The 11,006-nt window shown below is 38.8% G+C and overlaps 1 non-coding gene across 1 annotated transcript; it reads left to right on the forward strand.

The window, feature by feature from the left end:
• Positions 1-3,268: 3,268 nt before the first annotated feature.
• LOC137238997 (small nucleolar RNA snR44) lies at positions 3,269-3,474 on the forward strand. The gene has a single exon (XR_010949281.1). It is a non-coding gene; the product is annotated as a small nucleolar RNA snR44 (small nucleolar RNA).
• The last annotated feature ends 7,532 nt before the right edge of the window (positions 3,475-11,006 follow it).

The raw sequence follows: 11,006 nt of genomic DNA on the forward strand, positions 1-11,006 counted from the left end.
ACCCAACAAACATGGAAAAAAAGTTCTCCATCGAAATATATATCTAATACCGGAAGTGATATCTAACATCATTATTTAATTATTCTTAAACCAGATTGTTCTCGAGTTGATATTAAACTTCTTTCTCCAATCACTATCCAAACTTTGAAAAATTTTGTAAAATTAAAAGTTTTCGAGATTATAATAATATTAATATTGATTAATATTATTATACTAATTTCGAGAGATTGTACAGTTCTAAAATAAATATTCAACACATTTCTACAGTTGTTATCCTACATTGCTTATCGAGTTGTGGTGGAGTTGAAAAAATTTCCAAGGTGGTACCACCAGAACCTACAGCTGTTTATTGTGAGAAATAAACGCCTGGTTGATTGCAGAAATGAAGCGTAATTAATAAAAAATAAATTATATAGGCGGCCGCCGTGGTGTGATGGTACCGTGCTTCGTCTACCACACCGAAGATCCTGGGTTCACGACCCGGGCAAAACAACATCCAAATTCTAGAAACAAGGTTTTTCAATTAGTAGGCAATTTTTCTAAGCGGGGTCGCCCCTGCCATCAAAAGCTCTCAGTGAAAACGCATCTGCCTTGCAGATGTTATTCGGAGTCGGAATAAAACAAGTAGGTCCCGTCCCGCCATTTTGTAGGAAAGATTCAAAGGAGCACGACGGAAATTGGAAAAGAAGCTCGGCCTACAATCTCTTCGGAGGTAATCGCGCTTCACATTTATTTATTTTGCAAATTATATATATTTCATTTTAGATTCGTGAAAACACTGTAATATGAATTCTTACATTCGAGTCCAGTTAGAGAACCACAAGTTGAGAATTAAAATTTTTCAACTTAAGTAATAGTATTTTTGCTTTATAAAGAAATTCCCTCTTTTGCTGAGTACACTGAGAGAAATTGTGCTAGTAAAATCAAAAAATCGGTTCTGTTGTTCTTGACTTAACGGAGATTCGGTGAAATTGATCGAATTATGGTTAATTCGGCTGAGTTCTTTGTCAAATGAACAAATTAGTTTACTAATTTCAACAGAAGAGAAATTGTCGCTCTTAAGTTAACAAAATTCTTTAAAATGGACAGATTCCTGGTCTATCTAACTGATTTTTCTGTTAACACAACTGATCTCACTGGTCATTTCAACAGCGATCAACAGTCAATACATGAGAAAATGTCAAAGAGAAGTTTACGCTCACTGCGCTCTCTACTTTGTACTTATGATGATGGTGCTACTTTAAAAAAAAAAAAAACAAAAATAAGAAAACTACCAAACCGAAAAAACACACAAAACGGAAAAACAACAAAAAACTAGTTTTTCAGTTATCAATACAAAACGAAAAACCATTTTTTGAATTTAATGTGCAAAGAATTATGAGATACCGGGACACCTATCTATCGGGTACAATTTTGCAACTTCTCGTCCAAGCGAAATGCAAAATTGCGCCCTCTTGTTGCAAAAGTTTTGTTTGAACGAACAGGATTTTTCCAAAGTTAGTAACATTTTGTTCAAGTTTTTACGAATTTTCACTCACGCGAACGAATTTAATAAGATAAAAAAAAACATATTTTTTTAATGTTGATGTTTCCGACAACATAAAAGTTTGAATTGTTTTGGAATCGTTTCAACTTAAAATGTTACGAAAATTAAACTTGCCGAATCACATGTAAAGTTACTCCAGTGGGGAATGACCTTCTAGCGATTTGATTCTTTACTTCTCTATAACTTACAAGTTCTCTTTTTAAAATGTTATGTCAAACATTTATACAAGTTTTGTTCGAAACAATCAATTGTGGCAACTACATGCGAGAGAAGAAATTGAGAATGAGCTCAGCTGCAACTGAAAGAATTGAAAATCCGTTTTGTGTCTACTCTTTTCATTTCTATTTGCAAAGCGAAGTACAAAACTATAAATTAAATAAATTATAAAATATAAAATTTGGTGAAAGTGCGTTTAATAAAACAAAATAATAAAGTGTATAATGTTTAATGTGTGCCAGCATATTTGATATAAGCCCAATTGACGTTCTGTTAGTAAGTGTCACCGTAGTGTGACAGTGGTAGCGTGCTCCGCCTGCCACACCGTATGCCCTGGGTTCGAACCCCGGGCAAAGCTACATCAAAATTTTAGAAATACGGTTTTTCAATTAGAAGACAATTTTTCTAAGCGAGGTAGCCCCTCGGCAGTGATTGGCAAGCGCTCGAGTGTACTTCTGCCATGAAAAGCTCTCAGTGAAAACTCATCTGCCTTGCAGATGCCGTTCGGAGTCGGCATACAACATGTAGGTCCCGTCCGGCCAATTTGTAGCGAAAATCAAAAGGAGCACGACGCAAATTGGAAGCGAAGCTCGGCCTTAGATCTCTTCGGAGGTTATCGCGCCTTACATTTATTTATTTATTTATGTATATGGCAAATAGGTACTTTCGTACAAAGCTTTCGCAATAACTTTTTTTGTTCATTTGAGTACTAAAACGGTCAATTACGAATCAACCATTTGTGCGCAGTTGATTCAACATCTTGTTGCGATAGATAAAAATTAACATAAACTTCGGTTGAATTGACCCGTATATCGGTTGATTTTACCAGTCTTTTTCTTTCAGTGTGCGCTACGATTCTCGAGTTGAGCCACTGTTTCGAAACAACTTTTGTGATTTTAGAAGTATGCATGAGCTCTATGGTACTCAAGCCCAAATGATTGTTGGGTATATTCCACGCCATTTCGAACGAACGCAAATCACCTATAGGTTAACTAGAGTTTAACTCTGTCAGATCGGAAGCTTAAGCTCAGCTTAAACTTCAGTTAAAGTGGACTGAAAAACTGCAAAATAAGTTTAAGCGTAGTTTAACTGACAAACTGAGTTGAACTTGTACTGAAAAACCGGGCCTAAGACAACACACCCTGAAGGAGTATTCCGAGCTGGAATAGCTGATCCTGGCCTAGGACCTCACAATGTAGATTATTACATATGTTTTAGAAATTGAAGTTAAGTTGAATCCAAATCTCAAAAAACATTAGGGGTTCACTTATTTCGTTTTGGTTTGGAACTCCTCATATAATCTATGTCTAGTTAAGAATACAAAATATGCATATTCAGAAGTTTGAGCACACTTAAATAATCGCCAATAAATACAGGCGCATTAATTTCTTCTGATTGATGTTATGACTTGACTCGAGTTATATTTTGACCCCTACTTCCTCAAATTATAATTTTCACTGTAAGACATAACTGTACTTTTTCATAACATAAAAGCTGAAATATGTGACCCGGCCTATGAAAAGGTGGCTTATGACTCAAAAAAGAAATTGTGAGAAACAGCTGTTAACAGCTGGTTTTTTTTTTTAGTCATAAGCCACCTTTTCATAGGCCGGGTCACATATACTTCTGTCAAACAAACTTTCTAGTTTTTTAAGAATTTTTATTATGAAATTGCTTGAATATTATTTCAAATTTACAAGCGCTATAAGTGTCTGGCTAGACAGTGCCACTATAGAAAGTGTCTGGCATTTAGGTTAGTGACTTCTAATATCGTTACGAAAACAATGTATGAAAATCAGCCTGAATAAAATTACGAAAGTAAAGTTTATTTTTTTTTTGCATATTTTTGTCACGATATCTGCTTAAGTCACTATGGCTTTATAGTTTACCAACATTCTTTCTTCAGTTGGAAGTATGCGCTGACGAAATTTCTGCTTTTATATAATTACGAGGGGCACGGACTCTTAGACTATATTTATATATATAAAATTAAAGTAATGTATGTACCTACATACATGTATAGATTGGGTTTCGTCCTGAAAGGCTCGACCGATCAAAACCAAATTGGAGACATGCACTAGAAACCTTTCAAGAATGGCTATAAGCTAAAGCTAATTTCGATTTTTAAAAGGGACGTGGCACCTCCCATACAAATGGAACTTTTAAATGAACCAAACCTGCTTATGTGTCGCCACTGAGCTTAGAATTTTGGGTTCCAGGGTATGTGGTTTTTACAAAATCAATTGCCAAGCAAGAGTTGAGTTTCCCCCGCACATAATAAATTCATTATCATAATTTAATGTCGCTTCTAAAACTTTTCGCACTCCGTCGCTGCGTAGAGTCATTTCACGCCAGTTAGTGGCTCCGAAATATACACCCACACCACAACTCACTCGAAGCTTGGGGCCACTGAAAAAGGACAAGCATTCAATAAAATATTTCCACCTTATGTAAGGTTTATTTCATTTTATCACATTGCCATCTATCGGCTTTCTCCTAAAGCTCATTTGCCTATGTAATATAAGGTTTAATTTTAGCATGATTAGAGGTTAATGGATGTTGTCTATTTACTTAAGGCTTTTAGGCAATTAAAGGTAACTGGAACGAGCTGGTCGGTGTTGCATCAATGACTTAGCAAGAAAAGAAGGTAATGTTAGCTATGATTGATCTCAAATAAGGCAATGTGAGTTTTTGAGCAATTATTTTTTATGTAAGAAGCTAACTAATTTTTTATGCTACTTACTAATTCTAGAAAAATTGTTTAAATTATTTGTTATAATAGAAACAGTAGCACTGCAACCAAGCTTAGTTAGACATGACTTAAGTTTGCGTCAGAAGTTCGCGATAATCCATCTTGCATATGCATTCTTTTATGTTTTATTTTTATTTCGTGTTTCGAAAGTCCAAGAAAATATACCGACTTCTCTAGAATTCGTTTAAAAACACCAATTATTGAAGGAAAAATTTTAATTAGGAAACCTAGTTATTTAATTACCGGTTAGGAGTTGAGCACGAAAATAAAGATCGTTGTATGTAAGCCTCATCATCATCATTTTTTGGCGACAAACCGCTTAACCAATTGTGTCCGTTTCGTATCAAGTTACGCCAGCTATCCCTGTTTCGCTATAACTGACGCCAATAAGGAGAACCAAGGGAGGTCAAGTCGTCCTCTACCTTCCACCATCTGCAACTCAGTGGAAGTCTCCATCTTCCTCTGCTTCCTAACTGCTGTGTCGACTGAAATACTGTCTTGGCCAGATCTTCTTCGTCTATTCACATAGCATAACCTAGTCAACGAAGCCTTTGGCGTTTTGTTCGCTGCACTATAGTCACAGCTGCGCAAAGCTCATACAGCTTATTATACCTCCTACGATGCTCTCCGTCGGCATCAAGGACAGGACCATAAATCTTCCGGAGACATTTTCTCTCCAACACTCCAAGAGCCATCTCGTCTTCTCCCGACAACGTTAACGATTTGGAGCGATATATCAGGACAGGTATTTGGAGGTTTTGATGAGTTTACCTCACAAAACTCGGTAAAAATGAAAAGTTTAAACGATTATAGTTTTTACTAACTTTACTTAAATATACAAACTTAAATTTTAGAGAGATCAATTGTTTTATTTAAATGTTCTAATTATGTATCAGCAAGCACGTTCGATCAGCTTCGTTGTTCACAAGAAAAGAGGACGAAGAAAATTGATAGGGATGCCAGATCGGAATTTTTTATTTTCCACTGGTACATTCGTGCAGGGTTGCACTAAACTTGTTGGTAATCGAAATGCTGGCTCAATACTCCCCGTCTAGCCGAAACCACCGGTATCGTAAAGGAAAATTTACATGCCTGCCACAAAGCAAGGATTTCGTCGATACATGAGACGGTGTCTTCATTCGATCATGTTCGGTAGGAACGTGGCTTGTCATTGAGATGGGGTCGGGTGTATCCGAAGGTTCTACTGACTGTATACTATCCCTTGCCGTAGGAATGGGCTCGGGTGTATTCGTCGATGTTTCCGCCTCGTGGGTATGGCTTGAATTTTCATAGTCGTCGCTGGCTAAGAATTCGGGCTTTAGGCGATAAATGCCTATGTTCTTGTGTCGTCATCGTATGAGGAGTTTGAAAACTTTTGGCGATCTGTTAATGACTGGGATAGGTCCGTCTTACGGATGCGTTAGTGATGGGCGGATCGGGTCGTTCCGAATGAAGACGTGCGACGCAGAATGTAATGCGGGTGACAAACACTTTTGGCGACGAATGGTGTGTTGTTGTTGTCGGACAGATTTTTTGCATTGGTGCCCGTATTTGAGATACCATATCCTGAGTTACTTGTTTCGAATTAGTAGTTTGGAAAAACTCGCCTGGAAGTCGTAAAGATGAACCATAAACAAGCATAGCTGGGCTTGCGTGTATGTCTTGTAAGCTGCACGAAGTCCAAGTAGAATCGATGGCAAGTGATGCACCCACTTGTTCGGGTCGAGGCATGGTATGACAGCTTTACAACTTCGATGCCATCTTTCAATAATGCCCTTTGACTGCGGGTGGTATGGTGTTGTGCGAAGGTGAACGGTACGAATCATACTCATAAACTCGGTGAAAATAGCAGAATCGAACTGCCGACCACGATTTGAAGTGATTCTTGCTGGAACGCCAAATCGCGAAATCCAATGCTAAATGAGTGCTTTGGATACCGACTCAGCGGACATGTCTGGAATCGGTGCTGCTTCAGGCCAACGAGTGAAGCGGTCAATTATTGTTAGACAATAGCGCTGTCCTTCGCATAGAGGGAACGGACCAACAATGTCGATGTTTACCTGCGCAAAACGTTCTTGTGGGGTACGTAGCTTGCTGGTGCAGATGTCGTGTGTCGATGGATTTTGGATCTTTGGCATGATTCGCAGTTTCGAAAGAATATTGGTGTTTCCTTATGCCTGGCCAAAGAAGCCTTTCAGTCATGTGATTGATGGTTGCGCGAATGCCTTGGTGCGATAAGCCGTGAATCTTCGCCAACAATGGCGTACGAAATTCGTGTGGTATGTGAGGGCGAATGTTCGATGTTGAGGTATCACATACGAGTTTCGCCGTGCTGTTAGGAATATCAGAATACTTTGGTTTAAGTAAATTACTATTCGTACCTGGTTCGTTAAGAAGCGCTTTGTAAATGTAAATCAGCTTGCTGCGCTGCTGCTTCCTTTACGTAGTCAATTTCCTGGCCGACTAATTGTATGCGTGAGAGAAGGTCTGCTGTCGAGTTTTCAGAGCCGGGTATATGTCGAATGTTGGTCGTGAATTGGCCGATGAAGTCCAAATGCCTTACTCGACGAGGTGAAGCTTTTTCTAGCTTTTGACGGAAAGCGTATACTAGCGGGCGATGATCGGTGACGTATTTGCGACTTTCAATCATGTGCCGGAAATTACGCAAACCTTGATATGCTGCTATGAGCTCGCGGTCGTATGTATTTGCGTTGTGAGTTCGTCAGTTTTTTTGAATAAAACCCGAGAGGTTGAAGTTCCCCGTCTACAATTTGATGTAATGCAGCTCCCATGGCTGTATCTGATCTATCAACATGGAGTACTAATTCTGCGCTGGATGACGGATGAACTAAAAGTGTCGCGTTTGCCAACTCGGATTGGCAACGATCAAATGCCGCTTGGGCTTCCTTGTTCCTTTTAATAATCGTTCGATCGTTTTTCTTATTGCCAGTAATGAGTTGTTGTAGATGTGACTGGTACTCAATGGCGTTGGGTAAAAATTTGATAGAGAAGTTTACCATTGCGATGAAGCTTTTTAGCTCTTTTGCTACTGTCGGCTTGGGATAATCGCGAATAACTATTATGCGCTCGCGTAGAGGACGGATGCCTTTCGCGTCGACGAGATGTTCCAAAAGCTTGAGTTCCTTTTTTACCAAATTCGCACTTTGAAACGTTTATTGCCAAATTATTACCTCGAAGATGCCATCGATGTAAGGAAATACGTAGTCGAAGCCACACAAGACTTCGTTTATCAACCTTTGCGGCGTTGCAGAGTCCGAAGGTCATAAACTTAAATTCGAGCATCCGGAATGGTGTAGTGATAACGGTTTTCGGTATATCATCCTTGTGAATCGGAACTTGATGGAACGCACGTTGTAGGTCGATCTTCGAGAAAACTCTCTTCCCTCGTAAATTGCACATAAAATCGGTTAGGAACGGTAATGGGTACCTGTTGGGTAACGTTTGAGCATTGAGCGTGCCATAGTCACCGCAAGGCATCCAGGTGCTATCATTCTTTCGCACCATATGTAGCAGGCTAGACCAGTCGCCACTGGAGGATTGACAAAGGCCTGCCTTTAGCAGGAAGTTGAATTAGTTACGTGCGGCTGCGAGCTTGTCGAGAGAAAGACGTCGTGGTCTAGAAAAGACTGGCTGATCTGTAGTCAAAATGTGATGGACGACTGTTGATTTTGTTAAAGGACCGTGAGGTGCCAGCTTCGTAATTTGAGAAAATTCGTAGAGAAGATCAGCGAATGGGCCTGTTGTGTCGAACCTCTTAATCTCAGTAGCCTTACACAACGTTGGAGCAGTTAAACATGATTTTAATTTGGTGACATTGTCGATGAGCCTTTTGAGGCGCATGTCGATTAGCAAATCATAAAATCGATTAAAGTTAGCGACGATTATCAGTGTTGTTACGTCAGCGTCAATAAAGGACCAGAAAAAATCTCGACGCAGCCCAAGGTCCAGGCTAATTCGCTTTTCTCCAAAAACCTTGATGGCAGAACCATTTGCTGCGTACAATTTTGTGGCTGTTGATCGGATGTCGTATAATTTTGTTGTTATGTGAAGCACGGATGGATACATGAACACCAATGTCAAAGAGAAACTTTTTTCCGATTCCTCGTTCGTGTACCTGTATACGAAGTACGTTGCGTTCGATGACAGAACCTTCGTTGTCACGCGCTTTGATATTCAATAATATTCTGACGTTATTGATTGGGTGTGCTTGCCATGGCGACAAGGACTACGACATTTTTTGGCGTTGTTTCCATATTTTTGGTGGTACCAACAATCGTGGAAAGTCGATGATATTCGTGAGGTATCAGTATGGTCGCGAGTCTTTGAATTGTATCGAGAGTGTGTTCGCTTGCGACTACGGGATCGTGAACGCATTGTGCATTTGCCGAATTTTTTGCAAAGCTCCATTACGATAGCACGCAATTCATCAATTTTGCTGAGTGGTGCTGATTTGATACGATTTAGCTGATACGGAGCGATCGCATCTACGATGGTGTCTGCTATTTTTGTGAATTCGGAGGTTGAGCCGGAAGAGGCTGCGATTACTGGCTGTGCAAACTCAGAAAATAGCTTGATCCATAGACTTTTGAGAGCGGCATGGCCAAGAGTATTGCCTGCGACGCGCCTCATCTCGAAGAATAGCTCGGAAGGCATTTTAGCGCCAAGTGGTAGTTCAGATAAGACACGATTAAGCCGCCGCTGTTCACTGTCCGCAAAATGATCGATGATTTTTTGCTTAACAATGTCGAATCTGTCGTCACGCAATTGACTTAAAACATTTGGATCCAGAGCTGCTAATACTGTTGCAGTTCTCTGATTATCAGCAGTGATGTCCGAAGCGGTGAACTATAACTCCATAGGGGTAAACTATGCGTCTATGTTTGTGCTTGTCATTGATGGAATTGGCAAGCGCTCGTATACTACTGCAACGGAATTCGCCGGAGCTGTTGTTTCTGACGCATTTCGTGCTGGAGCTGGTGCAATCGCCGCTGGTAAACCATTTCCCATCATTTTGTATTACTAACGTTAATAGGTATGTAGATGTTAAAGATGTATTCTTGCGCTGCACGTGCTTGCCGATCACGTCGGGGTCACCAATTTGGAGGTTTTGATGAGTTTACCTCAAAAAAGTCGGTAAAAATTAAAAGTTTAGACGATTATAGTTTTTACTAACTTTATTTAACTATACAAACTTAAACTTTAGAGAGATAAATTGTTTTTTTAAATGTTCTAATTTTGTATCAGCTAGCATGTTGGCTGAAGCTGATGCTTCATTGTTCGCAAGAAAAGAGGACGATGGAAATTGATAGGGTTGCCAGATAGGATTTTTTTATTTTCCACTGTGATGAGCGACTTGTACATCGTAATTTTTGTTCGCCGAAAGATGTCTTTATTTTTAATTGCCATAGCACTTGTTGGTATGAGTTATTCTTCGTTTGATTTCTAAGCTGGCATTGTTTCTTCTGTTAATGCTGGTTCCCAAATAGACGAAATCCTTACAGTCTCGATTTTTTATCCGTCCACAGTGTCGTGGGTGCCAACGTGAATACTCTTTATTTAAAGTTATAAGATAGTTTTGTCCTGTCAGATGAGGACAGAAGAGGCGATACCTTTTTTCACATTTTTTTCGAAATGTTTTTTTGTAAATTTTTAGGTCCAAAACGGGTAATCATAGGACGATTTTTCAAGTTAACCAAAAATGAGTTACAACCCAGGAGCCTAAAAAATGTCAACTATATGTTGTAAAAAAATTTTATTTTTCTGTAGGGTGCTCACAACAATTTTTGGTAGATGTTTACGCAGTACAAAACACACACCCACAAACATGTAGAAACATACAGATAAGTTCAAAGATATGGGCAAAAATAACAACTTCTAAACTAAATAGTGATGAGAACTTGTCTTTAAGAAATATGTACATTGGTTTGGGTCGATTTGTATGGACGAAAGTTAAACTATATCGCGCCATAGATTTTGCGATAGGATTTGGCCTCAAAAAAAAAAAAAGTTCCACTACGCATACCCAAGAAAATAATTTTCGAGCCTGCGAAAAAAAAGTCGATTTTTCGACCAAAATTCTTCTAAATCTCCATAAAAGATTTTTTTTTTTCAAAAAACTGCATTTACCAAATTCGCATTTGCCAATTGACACGAAAAAAATATATAAAAAATGATTTGGAGCCTTGAAAATTAAAAAAAATGCATAAAAAATCGAAAAAATCGATGAAATTTCGCTGGCTCGAAAATTATTTTTTTGGGTATGCGTAACGGAACTTTTTTCCCTGAGCCCAAATCCTTTCGAAAAATCGATGGCACGATATCGGTTGATAAATCGACCCAGTCTAATGTACATAAGTAAGTTGATCTGACTAAAAAAAAACAACTTGTGCCATGTGTTATTTGTTTTGTCTTTCATTTGTGTCATTAAATTTTAATTACGAAATGTTTTGGGTTTGATAAATAGATAATCAA

Source organism: Eurosta solidaginis, chromosome 1, assembly GCF_040869045.1.
Source record: "Eurosta solidaginis isolate ZX-2024a chromosome 1, ASM4086904v1, whole genome shotgun sequence".
NCBI lineage: Eukaryota > Metazoa > Arthropoda > Insecta > Diptera > Tephritidae > Eurosta > Eurosta solidaginis.